Genomic DNA, 12,633 nt, shown 5'->3' with positions numbered 1-12,633 from the left:
CAGTGCACCGTCGGCAATACCGCACTGACCGAGACTCTGTGACCCCCATACACAAGATGATCCGTGAGCTGGAGAGCCAAGGGGTGGTCAGCAAGACTCACTCACCCTTTAATAGCCCCATATGGCCAGTGCGGAACTCCAGTGGAGAGTGGAGGCTGACGGTGGATTACCATGGCCTCAATGAGGTCACACCCCCCCTGAGTGCCGCTGTGCCAGACATGCTGGAGCTTCAGTATGAGCTGGAGTCCAAGACAGCCAAGTGGTGCCACCATTGACATTGCCAATGCCTTTTTCTCTGTTCCGTTGGCAGCAGAGTGCAGGCCACAGTTCGCTTTCACCTGGAAGGGGGTGCAGTACACCTGGAATCGACTGCCCCAGGGGTGGAAACACAGTCCCACCATTTGCCATGGACTGATCCAGACTGCATTGGAAAAGGGTGAGGCTCCAGAACATCTACAATAGATCGATGACATCATTGTATGGGAGAACACAGCAGGGGAAGTCTTTGAGAAAGGAAAGAAGATAATCCAGATTCTCCTAAGAGCTGGTTTTGCCATTAAACCAAGTAAGGTCAAGGGACCTGCTCAGGAAATTCAGTTTCTAGGAGTGAAGTGGCAAGACGGGCGTCGTCAGATTCCAACAGAGGTGATCAACAAAATAGCAGCTGTGTCCCCACCGACCAGCAAGAAGGAAACTCAAGCTTTCCTAGGCACCGTGGGCTTTTGGAGGATGCCTATCCCTGAGTACAGTCAGATTGTAAGCCCTCTCTACCTTGTGACATGGAAGAAAAATGATTTCCAGTGGGGCCCTGAACAATAACAAGCCTTTGAGCAGATTAAACAGGAGATTACCCATGCAGTAGCCCTTGGGCCAGTCAGGACAGGACAGGATGTGAAGAATGTGCTCTACACTGCAGCCGGGGAGAATGGCCCATCCTGGAGCCTCTGGCAGAAAGTACCTGAGGAGACTCGAGGACGACCGCTGGGATTCTGGAGTTGGGAATACAAAGGATCTGAGGCCAGCTACACCCCAACTGAGAAAGAGATCCTGGCAGCTTATGAAGGAGTTCGAGCCGCCTCAGAAGGGATTGGCACTGAGGCACAGCTCATCCTGGCACCCCGACTACCAGTGTTGGGCTGGATGTTCAAAGGAAAAGCTCCTTCTACCCATCATGCCACTGATGCCACATGGAGTAAGTGGATCGCTCTGATCACGCAGCGAACCCGGATAGGGAATCCTAATCGCCCTGGGATTTTGGAAATCATCACCAACTGGCCGGAAGGTGAGAGTTTCGGATTGTCCTCTGAAGAAGAAGAAGAGCAGGTGACACAAGCTGAGGAGGCCCCACCATATAACCAGCTGCCAGAAGAGAAGCGATATGCTCTCTTCACAGATGGTTCCTGCTGCATTGTAGGGACAAGCCGGAAATGGAAAGCAGCTGTATGGAGTCCTACACGTCGAGTTGCAGAAGCGACTGAAGGACAAGGTGGATCAAGTCAGGTTGCAGAGCTGAAAGCTGTTCAGCTGGCTTTGGATATCGCTGAACGAGAGAAGTGGCCAAGACTCTACCTCTACACTGACTCGTGGATGGTGGCCAATGCTCTGTGGGGATGGCTGGAGCGATGGAGAAAGGCCGGCTGGCAGCGCAAAGGGAAACCCATCTGGGTGGCTGAGATGTGGCAGGACATCGCTGCCCGGGTAGAGAAGCTGAGTGTGAAGGTCCGTCACGTAGATGCTCATGTACCCAAGAGCCGGGCTAATGAGGAGCATCGTAACAACGAGCAGGTGGATCGAGCTGCCAGGATTGAAGTCTCTCAGGTAGATCTGGATTGGCAGCATAAAGGTGAATTGTTTCTAGCTCGATGGGCCCATGACGCCTCTGGTCATCAGGGCAGAGATGCGACATACAGATGGGCTCGGGACCGAGGGGTGGATCTAACCATGGACAGTGTCTCACAGGTTATCCATGACTGTGACACATGTGCTGCCATCAAGCAGGCCAAGCGGGTGAAGCCTCTATGGTATGGTGGATGGTGGTCAAAATACAGGTGTGGGGAGGCCTGGCAAGTTGACTACATCACACTTCCCCAAACACGCCAAGGCAAGCGCTACGTGCTGACCATGGTAGAGGCAACCACTGGATGGCTGGAGACATACCCTGTATCTCACGCCACTGCCCGGAATACCATCCTGGGCCTTGAGAAACAAGTCCTGTGGAGACACAGCACCCCAGAGAGAATAGAGTCTGACAACGGCACCCACTTCAAGAACAGCCTCATAGACACCTGGGCCAGAGAGCACAGCATTGAGTGGGTGTATCATATGCCCTACCATGCTCCAGCTGCCGGGAAAGTTGAGCGATGTAATGGACTGCTGAAAACCACCTTGAAGGTGTTGGGTGGAGAAACTTTCAAACTCTGGGAGCTGAATTCGGCAAAGGCCACCTGGTTGGTCAACACCCGAGGCTCCATCAATTGAGCTGGCCCTGCCAAATCAGAACTCTTGAATACTGTAGATGGAGATAAAGTCCCTGTGGTCCATATGAGAGGTATGTTAGGAAAGACTGTTTGGGTGAGTCCCACCTCAAACAAAAGCAAACCCATCCGAGGGATTGTTTTTGCTCAAGGACCTGGTTGCACTTGGTGGGTAATGCAAAAAGATGGAGAAACCCATTGTGTACCACAAGGGGACCTAATTTTGAGTGAGAAGAGTTTGTAATGTTTCATTGTATGTGTGTATGTATATATATGTATGTATATATAGGTAAAAAGGGGATTAAATTTGGGAATGACTAGATGGTGTAGAATAAGGGGTGCATAATGTCCTAGTTCAGCAGGAGGGACCAGTTAACACTGTGTGAGGGGTGATCAAAGCTGTGTATTCTACCCCCTCTATTCATTTCCCAAGGACAATGGACCATTAGCAGCAGCTGCCCAGGGAGTCATTATCACCTTCACACCCAGCCTGAGGGGGGCGGAGCTGCTAATGGGCCATCAACAGTTCAACAACACCCCCTGGCTCCCAGAGTTAACCACCCATTGTGTGAGTCCCCACCCTGGGGGAGGGACTGGGTGCTCCCTGAGGGTACATAAGTGGTGGGTAAGAAGACCTCAGGAACTTCTCTTCGGATCCAGAGGAGCAGCAGGACCTCGACAGGAGCAGACCACTACTCTTGACCAGATTACAACTGCCACTCTCAACCAGACTTACAGCCCTCACCTGCACCAACAGGTTTCTCACTTCTTTTTGCTTTGGACTTGGGGGGAACCATGCGGGTCTCAGCACAGGGGCAAACAAACCCCTTTGGGTTTGTGCCCCAGCACACTGGGTTATACTGCTGGGTTTTGTGAGTTGAAAGCAATTTCTCTTTGTGTCAGTCTATTTATTGTAATATTATTATTAAATTTTAGCCTCTGACTTATAATCTCTCTCGTGAGTTCATTTTCCCTGCTGGTTCACCTTTAAACCAGCACAAAGGAAAGGATGGATTCTAAGAAAAGAAAAGACAAAGACAAAAACTGCAATTACAAAAACGACAGCCATGCACTCTAAGGCTGAAATGCATGGTGGATCAGAACATTTGGTAAAGGTAGTACAAGCAACTTTTTTGTCCTTAATGATACAAATCCTAATGTTACTTCTTCTTGTTGGTTATGTAATGATGTTACGCCCCTGTTTTGTGAAGGAATAGCTACAAACATCTCATTTGAATATTCTAACCAAGATAATCCTTCACAGTGTAATTGGGGAGGAAAAGGAAGATAGATAACATTTCAACAAGTCAAGGGACAAGGAGTATGTATAGGAAAAGTATAACACTCAGGGAAGAAACTGTGCAGTAAATATGTACATACAGTTAGTGAAACCCATAAATGGATAGTACCGGGAAAAGAAGGATGGTGGGCATGTTCAAAAACTGGACTAACTGCTTGTATTTAGTTGAAAGTTTTCAACAGCTACACTGAATTTTGTGTACAAGTAATCATAGTTCCTAGAATCTTTTACCACTCAAAAAAATATATATACCAGTATTGGGAAAATCAAGACTACCAAATGCAAGAGTACCAGGTACAAGGCAACCATTTAAGATGAAAGAGAGCATTACCAGAGCTACGCTTATGGGTCTAGGAGTACCTGGTGCAGCCACAGGGACTACGTCATTAATACAGCAAAAACGGGTTTGATACCCTTCAGGCAGCTGTAGATGATGATTTGGCAAGAATTGAAGATTCTATTACACATCTTGAAAAATCTCTGACTTCATTGTCTGAAGTAGTTTTACAAAACAGAAGAGGGTTGGATTTGTTATTTTTACAAAAGGAAGATTTCTGTACGGCCCTGGGAGAAGAATGCTGGTTTTATGCAGACCATACTGGAGTGGTAAGAGATTCTATGGCAAAATTGAGAGAAGGGCTGGAAAAAAGAAAACAAGAAAGAGAGAAGCAACGAAATTGGTTTGAGTCGTGGTTTAGTCTATCACCTTGGTTAACCACTTTGATTTCGACTTTGATAGGTCCGTTGGTGATATTATTACTTGCATTAATTATTGGCCCTTACCTTTTGAATAAATTTGTATATTTTGTCAAAGGCAGGCTGGATGCAATAGGCCTGATTGTTTTGATGCAACGCAGGCTTGAACTTGACAGCATTTCTGAAGAACCAGATCCTATGTTAAACACAGCTAGAGAAATAGTAACCAGGTTTGATGAGCAAATTAGTGAAGAAGAGAGAGGGGGGAGTTGTAATGAACACCTGAAGTAAATTTGCTCATCAAAACCAATTAAAAGGAATAATAATAGAGCTTAAAGAATATTGCTATGGCATAAAACCTTTGTGGCTACCTAATAATATAAAATTTATAACGCTTGGCTGGTTTTAAGGTACTAAGGCTGTATTGCAAAAATAGAATTGAAATATTTTTGCTTCAAGTATCCTATGAGATTGTAGACTATTTAGGAACTTTCTCAAATGTATTTTGTGATACACCTTGTGATTTCCATAAAATGTTTAAGGTTTAAATATAAAACAACATTTATCTGGGATGGGTGGATATTGTGGACCCTGTGTGTCCTAAAACCATGTGCAGCCAGACTTTCCATTCCATTTTGAGATCTAAAACCATCATAACACCACTATACAATCTTTCAGAGAGAAAAAGAAGACTCCAGTCACAAGGCAGACGTTGTGGGAAAAATCAACTATGGAAAAAGACCCCCACTGAAAACAGGAAGTAAAAGGACTAAACTTGAGACTGTAAACTGTTATTCTTTGCCAGTTGAGGAGAAAAGGGAGTTTCTCCTGACTGTGCCCAGCGCTGTGACCTTTGCTTAGTTGCCTACTAATAAATCAATTTCAAATTTTACTCAAACAACTTCGACTCAATAATTCGGTCGAATTACCTATAACAGGGGGCACAGGAATTAAAGAGGGATCAGCTGAGCTCCTCTGCTCCGGGACGGGCTGGGAGAGCTGGGGCTGTTCACCTGGAGAAGGGAAAGCTCCGGGGAGAGCTCGGAGCCCCTTCCCTTTTCACCCCCTTGACACCACAGGGCCCCAGTGCCATTGCAAATGAACTGCTTTGCAACGGGCAGGTCTCTCTTGAATACCTGAGACTGGGATGGTTTTGCTGCGGTGGTGACAATTCCTCCAATGTAACCCCCGGAGTGCAGCATTTCCCTAAGGATGGTGTTCCCGGCCGATCTGCCACTGGATCAGCAGGCGCCGGGCCCGGAACTGAGGGAGCAAGGCCGTCATGGCCGTGGACTGTGAGGACTCATCCTCTTTCACACCTGTGTGAACAACCCCCCCCCCCCCCCCCAACACCCCTCAGCTGTGGGCCCACAGCACTCACTGCAGCATCATCTGTGGCCCAAACCCGGGCAGAAACACCCAATCTATAAACTGTCTGTCCTTGGGATGGTTTCACAGCGATACCAGCCCAGTTTCTGGCAGAGACTCCTGCTGCCCTTCCTGCCCTGGCACTGCCCTTCCTGCCCTGGCACTGCCCTTCCTGCCCTGGCACTGCCCATTCAGCCCTTGCACTGCCCATTCAGCCCTTGCACTGCCCAGCAGTGCCACTGCAGGGGCACAGCGGGCACATCTGCCTTCAAAACTGACCACAGAATCACCAGGAATCTTTTCCCTCTCGTTCCAACACACTCAAGATTTCACCCCTTGAAGGTCCCCAGGCTGAAAAGGATCCTGCTGTCAGCAGCTCTGCTTCAGTCCTTTGCACAACACCCCAGGAAAGGGCTCCAAGTGTCCAAAGAATGCTCTAAGAAACACATTTATTATGCATTTCTATGCAAATGTAGAATAAATAAATATATAAGAATAAACATAGAGATAGTCACTATATAATAAATAAATAAATAAATACAAAGATTTATGTTATATTTAATCAAGCTATTTCAGTCTGAACACTGGGGTCACTTTGGGAGCTCTTAGGATTGCAAATGCTCTAGCAAATATATTTATTATGCATTTCTATATCCAAAACTTCATAAATCCATTTCACATTTAATGCATCTATTTCAATCTGAACACTGGGGTCAATCTGGGAGTGCAAATGCTCTAATAAATAAATTTCTTATTTATGTCTGTATAAATGTGTAGCAAAGAAATATAATATACATAATAATATATACCTATCTCTGTAATTCATAAATATAGAATGAATTAGTAATAAACAAATATACTATATATGTTGTTTAGAACTTCTTTTTAGTACTTTCTAACCCTATTGCAGTCTGAGCACTGGGGTCAGTCTGGGAGCTCCCAGGAGTGCAAACACCCTGGAAATAAATGGCCCAGGGGTTTGACAGCTCATTTCCCCCCTACCAGCGGCTGGGGGCACAGCCCCGCAGAGCAGCAGCTCCATAAAAGCCCCATCTCAGTGCCCATCTCAGTGCCACACTGACATTCCCAGCAGCTCCTCACAATATTCCTTGGCATTAGTTGTGATTTATGTCCGAGATATCTCCAGAGGTGCCATCTGCAAACTGTGTTTGCTGCCTGTGCTGGACGTGGGCAAATGTCAGGCAGAAACCGGCTCTAGGCTGTGCCCTTTGAGGGAGAGCAGCAGATAAAGCCTTGCCAGGCCATGCCATAAAGCCAAGGTGCCCCAGCCCAGCTGGGAGCAGTGCCAGCTCTGCCCATGGGCTGGGGCTCTGTACAGCTCCTAAAGGCACAGGAGTTGAATGGGAGCAGGAGGGAGGATATCCCAGCAAAGGCTCTACAGAATTCGGGGAGAACCCATGACCACCTTGAGGCTCCTGAGACAGCATTTCAGCATCCCAGCCTGGCAGAAAACCAAAGGGAACTCCATGTGATTCATCACCGTTGGACTGCCCAAGGACAGTGCAGGAATTCTCACAGCCTGGCCCTGGGACAGAAGAATTAGATGGGCTATTGAATTTCTAGCATTTTCTTACGTTATAGTTTGAGCTGGCAAAATGCCAACTGCCTGGTACCCAGTCAAAAAGTCCACTCCCAGAGCAGGAGAGTGAGGGAAAACAGCAGAAATGAGGCTTTAAACACAGTGAGGTTTTTATATTTATACAGAGAAGAGGAGAGCTTAACACAGAATATGAAATAGCACATAGTGACAGGAAACAACAAGCTCACTGAGGTCACCCCAGCTAACAGGTGAAACTCCAAACCAACAGAAACCTCCCAGCAAGAGGGAAAGAGGAATTAACAGGAATGTGCTCACGTCCCTGGGTAAACAGCCACGCAGACCAGCAGCAAGGCCTGATATCAGCAGTCAGGGAGCAGAAACCCTCCTGGTCAAAAGCATGGACCGAATAAAAGGCCGAGACTCCTCCCACCTTGCTTGTTATACTTCCCGACACTTCCTGATGATGTCGGATGATATGAAATACCTCTTTGGCTGCTTAAGTCAGATGATACCTGTCCCCTCTAATCTGTGTCACATCCTTTGAGGCCTGCTAAAAACTGAGGCCTAAATGGGGACCTATGCTGACTAAAGCCAAAACTACTGCATCTTAATATTTGATTCTTGTTATTATTCTTAAATTTTCTAATATTTCAATATTATTTTCATTTATAATTGTATTATAATATATCTAATATACACTTTCTCTCATGGAACTATCCATTATTTCAGGCTTTGTCCTTCCCTTTGTCACTGTTTGACAAAGAACTGCTTGAAGTTGCTGGGAATTTAGAAGGAAAGCGTTCCAACTGCTGTGTCTCTCCCAGAGGCACCCACATTTCTCTGCAAAGCTCCACTGGGGTACAATGGCTATTATAAAAAATAAGGGGTTTAAAAAGCAATTGCCTCCCCCATTTCAAAAATTTTCTGCAGGTTTCTAAAGTAGAATGGATTCAAGTCCCTCTCTGGGAAGAGAGAAAGCAGAGGCAATGCCTCCAGCCCTTGGGAAAAGTCCCCTTTCCATCCCACAGCACAGCAAGCACACTGAGGATGTTTCCTGCAAAAGAAAGGAAAAGCTGGAAGGAAAGAAGGCTGGAAAGAGTTGATGGAGAGGGAAGGGCTGGAGAGAGGGACAGAGGGGGCTGGAAGGAAAGACAACTGGACAGACAGCTGGTCCAGAGGGAAGGCTGTGGAAAGGGATGAATCCCTGGAATACTTTTTCCTGACCGTGTCAGACCCTGCTGTTTCCCCACACAAAAGGCTGAGGAGTCCTCCAGAAGGATCCAGGTTCTTCCTTCAGTTCCTGCCTCAGATGCCAGGGATTCCGGAGCTCTTAAAGCCAAGGATGAGGATGAGAGAGCGAAGGAATCATCCAGAGCTGCATCCTGTGCCCCTCGTTGCTCCCAGCTGGCAGGTTGCCCAGCAGGATGCCCTCTGTGCCTCCCACCCTTGGGGTCCTCCCCCAGCCTCAGCAACATGGATCATCCTCCTCTGGCTCCATTTCCCTTCCTTAAGACACAAAGAGCCCCTCCCCGCCCTTGTCCATGGGATTCAGCTGTAAGAAAGGAGCCAGCAGCTCCCCCGTGGTGTCCCAAAGCTAAACTCCTCACTCCTATCCTGCGGGAGAATAGCTCCATGTCCTGTGGCAGGGGAAGGATGGCAGGGAGAAAGAGAAGGCAGAGGGTCCTGCTGTGCAGCTGCCCAGAAGCACTCCAGTTAAAGCTGCACACACAGCCCTGCTCTGTGTCAGGAGCACAGCTAGGGATGGGCAGGAAAGGTTCTTGTCACCCCCAGCAGAGGCTGGCACTGTGCCCCCCTTAATTGCAAGCCTTTCTGAGTCCAAGACAAGCAGTGCCAGAAGTAGAATGGCCAGGCCAAGTGTGACTTTATTGTCCAGTGGTTCCCACTCCATGCTCTGAGCCAGCCAGATGCATTCAGGAGGGAATGGGAGTTCCTGTGGCCAATGCCTGGCAAGCGGCACCATTGCCAGGCTGTGCTTCTGTGGGTGATCAGGGCCAGGCCCAGGGCACGGCTGGAGCTGTGTCAGGGCAGGGGCAGGTGGGATGTCAGCCAAAGGCTCTTCCCCCAGAGGGTGGTGGGCACTGCCCAGGCTCCCCAGGGCAGTGGGCACGGCCCCAAGGCTGTCAGAGCTGCCAGAGCTGCAGCCTTTGGGCATTGGGACAGGGCCAGGGGGGACGGTTGGGGAGTGCTGGGCAGGGTGAAGGTGGCACTGGCTGGTCCCTGGTCCCTCCCAGCTCAGGATATTGGGTAAAGTGAAAGACACTGAGTTTTTCTTCAATTTTTATTAGTTTTAAAAGGTGGAGGGGGGAAGGGAGAGGGTAAAATCAGGGGGAGAGGAGAGGGAGAGGGAGAGGGGGAGGCGAATGGGGAGGAGGAGAGGAGAGGAGAGGAGAGAAGAGGAGAGGAGAGGAGAGGAGAGGAGAGGAGAGGAGAGGAGAGGAGAGGAGAGGAGAGGAGAGGAGAGGAGAGGAGAGGAGAGGAGAGGAGAGGAGAGGAGAGGAGAGGAGAGGAGAGGAGAGGAGAGGAGAGGAGAGGAGAGGAGAGGAGAGGAGAGGAGAGGAGAGGAGAGGAGAGGAGAGGAGAGGAGAGGAGAGGAGAGGAGAGGAGAGGAATCTGTCGTCATCCGCCGTCCATCATCTTCGCTCGGTGGGTGAGCACGGGGCTCTCCGTGCCGCATCTCCCGTCCCCGCGCGGGCAGGGACGGCCCGATCCACGACCCTCCCCTCAGGTGTGTCGCTGGGCTACTGAGGGAAACCCTGGTCCCCAAGAAGGAGGCCACGGTGGTGGCGGTGGATGTCAGGCACACCCCTGCAGGTGGATGCTTTTCTGAGGGCGGCAGCAGAGGAGGCACTCCCGCGGGGCCATGCAGGTCGTTTCCCTCGCCCCAGGGTAAGGTACCTAGCTCTCCGCACCTCTGCAGCCCCCGAGGCTGCAGAACCAGGTGGTGGTTTAAAGACTCAGGCGGCTTGGTGAGGCCCACCGCGGCGGCGGCCGGGCGGCGACGTGGAGACACTGAGGGGTGGGGAGCCACTCCTGCCGATCCCCTGCAGTGGTGGCTGTGAATGTCGTTCTGTGCTTGTGCCGGCCCCGCCTGCCTCGAAACGGGGTCCGACACGGCCTTTGGGCAATGTCAGTGCGGCCGCCAGGCCCGCCGCGCTCCTTCCTTGTCTCGCACCCGTCGTCATCTTTTTCCTGGAGGCTCACATGGGGCAGTGGCCTGCCGCTTCACCCGGCTGCCGGCCCACTCGCCCACTTGGGTTGGGTGCGCGGCGCCATCTCCGTTGTCACATGTCGGCTAGGGCAGACAGCATCGTCCGAGCAGTGGCGTCCCTGCTCGACGCGTGCCCCCTTAGAGGGATGGCCGGTTAGAAAGCACCCGCCGGAGACGGTGGTTCTGCCCCTCCCCGAGCGCCCTCCCGTCACTTTCCCTGTCACCCTTCTTGGGGCCCGCGCATCCGTGCGCATGCCCGTCGAAGGGGCCCGAGGGCGCCAAGCGGTGGGCGGTCCCAGGGGGAACCAGGCATGCATCCTCAGGAGCAGTGGGCCCACCATCCTGCCGGCCTCGGGAGCTCCCAGCACCAGCACGGTTCACGGCGGCTTCTGCCTCCGGCGCTGGCGGTGGTGCCGTCCACCGATGTCGCACCTCCTTGGAGGGCTCGGCGGCATGCGGTGGTGCAGCGGTGCGGCGGCAGCCTGAGGCCATGCGGGGCCTGGCGGTGAGTGGGGGAGAGAGGAGCGTGAACGCAGTCCAGGGCGCCATGTCTCCTGCCCACCCGTGTGTGTGTGGTGTGTGTCGTTCCCTGAGGAGAGGTCCCATTGTGCGGTCTGGCGCACGGCCGCCACCCATTTCGCCCGCAGGCTGGGCCAAGCGCGGGCGGCTGGGCTGCCACCGAAGCTGGCGTGAGGCACATTTCCCCTTGCGGGGGGATTCGGTCAGAAGCGCATGCTCCCCACCTTTGCAGGCCTTCGGGGCGTGGCGCAGGGTTTCCGCACCCCCGCCTTCCTTTTTTTCCATCTGTGCTCGTGCGGTCAAACGAGAGGCATTGCCGTCCTCCAGTGAGAAAAGGCGCCGCTCGAAGGTGAGCAGTCCCGGCTCCTCCGCACGTGCAGGGAGGTGCTGAAAGGGCAGACAACTCTTAGCGGTGGATCACTCGGCTTGTGTGTCAATGAAGAACACAGCTAGCTGCGAGAATTAATGTGAATTGCAGGACACATTGATCATCGACACTTTGAACGCACTTGTGGCCCCGGATTCCTCCCAAGAATGCGTCTGTCTGAGCGTTGCTTGACAATCAATCGCCGTCCGGGGGCCGCCCTGGCGGCATGGCTGGCGTGCCTTGCAGGCCTGCCAAGGGCTTTCGTCCCCCTAAATGCAGACTCCGGGAGTGCTCCGTAGCTCCCTGCTCCCGGAGTGAACCCCCACGGGCAGAGTTCATCCTCGCTGAGGCCGCTGGGCCGGGCGGCAGCGGTGGCGGCCCGGTCGCGGGCACCGGCGCGGCGGTCAGGGAGAGAGGTTGCACGAAAATGCACGGCTCATAAGTGTAAAAAGGTGAAGGGGTGACGAGACGTGGGCCTCGTTCCTGGGCTCCCTCCGCACGGGCAGCTGTCTGCAAGTGGGTACCATGTGGGTACCGTGCTGTGCTGCCGCGCGCGTGCCGGGTGCAAGCTGCAGGAAAGTGGATCACCCCCTCTCCTCCCGCCCTCTCGCCCCTCTCGCTGCCATCCATGTGTAAGAGCGCCGCTTCCTCTCTCCGCCACAGCCATCACGCCACATGGTGTGCCCCACGACTGCGGTCACCGTCGCCGCCGCCCGGTGGTTTCCCCCGGTAGGCTGTTTCTGCCGCCGCAGCGGGCCATGCCACTTGGCTCTCCTTCAGGCGTCGTTCTCCGGGCTGGGGCTCTCTCTGCGTCTCTCTTTCTCTCTCATGCGCGTGTTCTTTGCGTGGTTGGGTGCGGTTCCGCGGCGGTGGGCCAGGGGGTAGGCGGGCTGGTATGGAGATCGCCGACCGGCTGGCAGCCAGTCCTGGCCGGGCGCATTTCCTCCGCAGCAGTGCACCGCGTCCGGCTCCAGGTCGGCTGGGAAGGCCTCCAGCGGGCAGGTGGCTTCGCACCGTGTGAGCAGCAGTGGGTATTACAGCCCCCGGGCAGCAGGTCTTGCCGAATCCCAGGGCCAAGGGAGGGGACCGCCCCTGTGCCCTCCTCCCCCTCATGGCGGT

The 12,633-nt window shown here is 52.3% G+C and overlaps 1 non-coding gene across 1 annotated transcript; it reads left to right on the top strand.

The window, feature by feature from the left end:
• Positions 1–11,548: 11,548 nt before the first annotated feature.
• LOC139679690 (5.8S ribosomal RNA) lies at positions 11,549–11,701 on the top strand. The gene has a single exon (XR_011699224.1). It is a non-coding gene; the product is annotated as a 5.8S ribosomal RNA (ribosomal RNA).
• The last annotated feature ends 932 nt before the right edge of the window (positions 11,702–12,633 follow it).

This window comes from Pithys albifrons, chromosome 16 (genome assembly GCF_047495875.1).
Source record: "Pithys albifrons albifrons isolate INPA30051 chromosome 16, PitAlb_v1, whole genome shotgun sequence".
Taxonomy (NCBI): Eukaryota; Metazoa; Chordata; class Aves; order Passeriformes; family Thamnophilidae; genus Pithys; species Pithys albifrons.
This window is presented reverse-complemented; position numbering and strand designations above follow the sequence as displayed.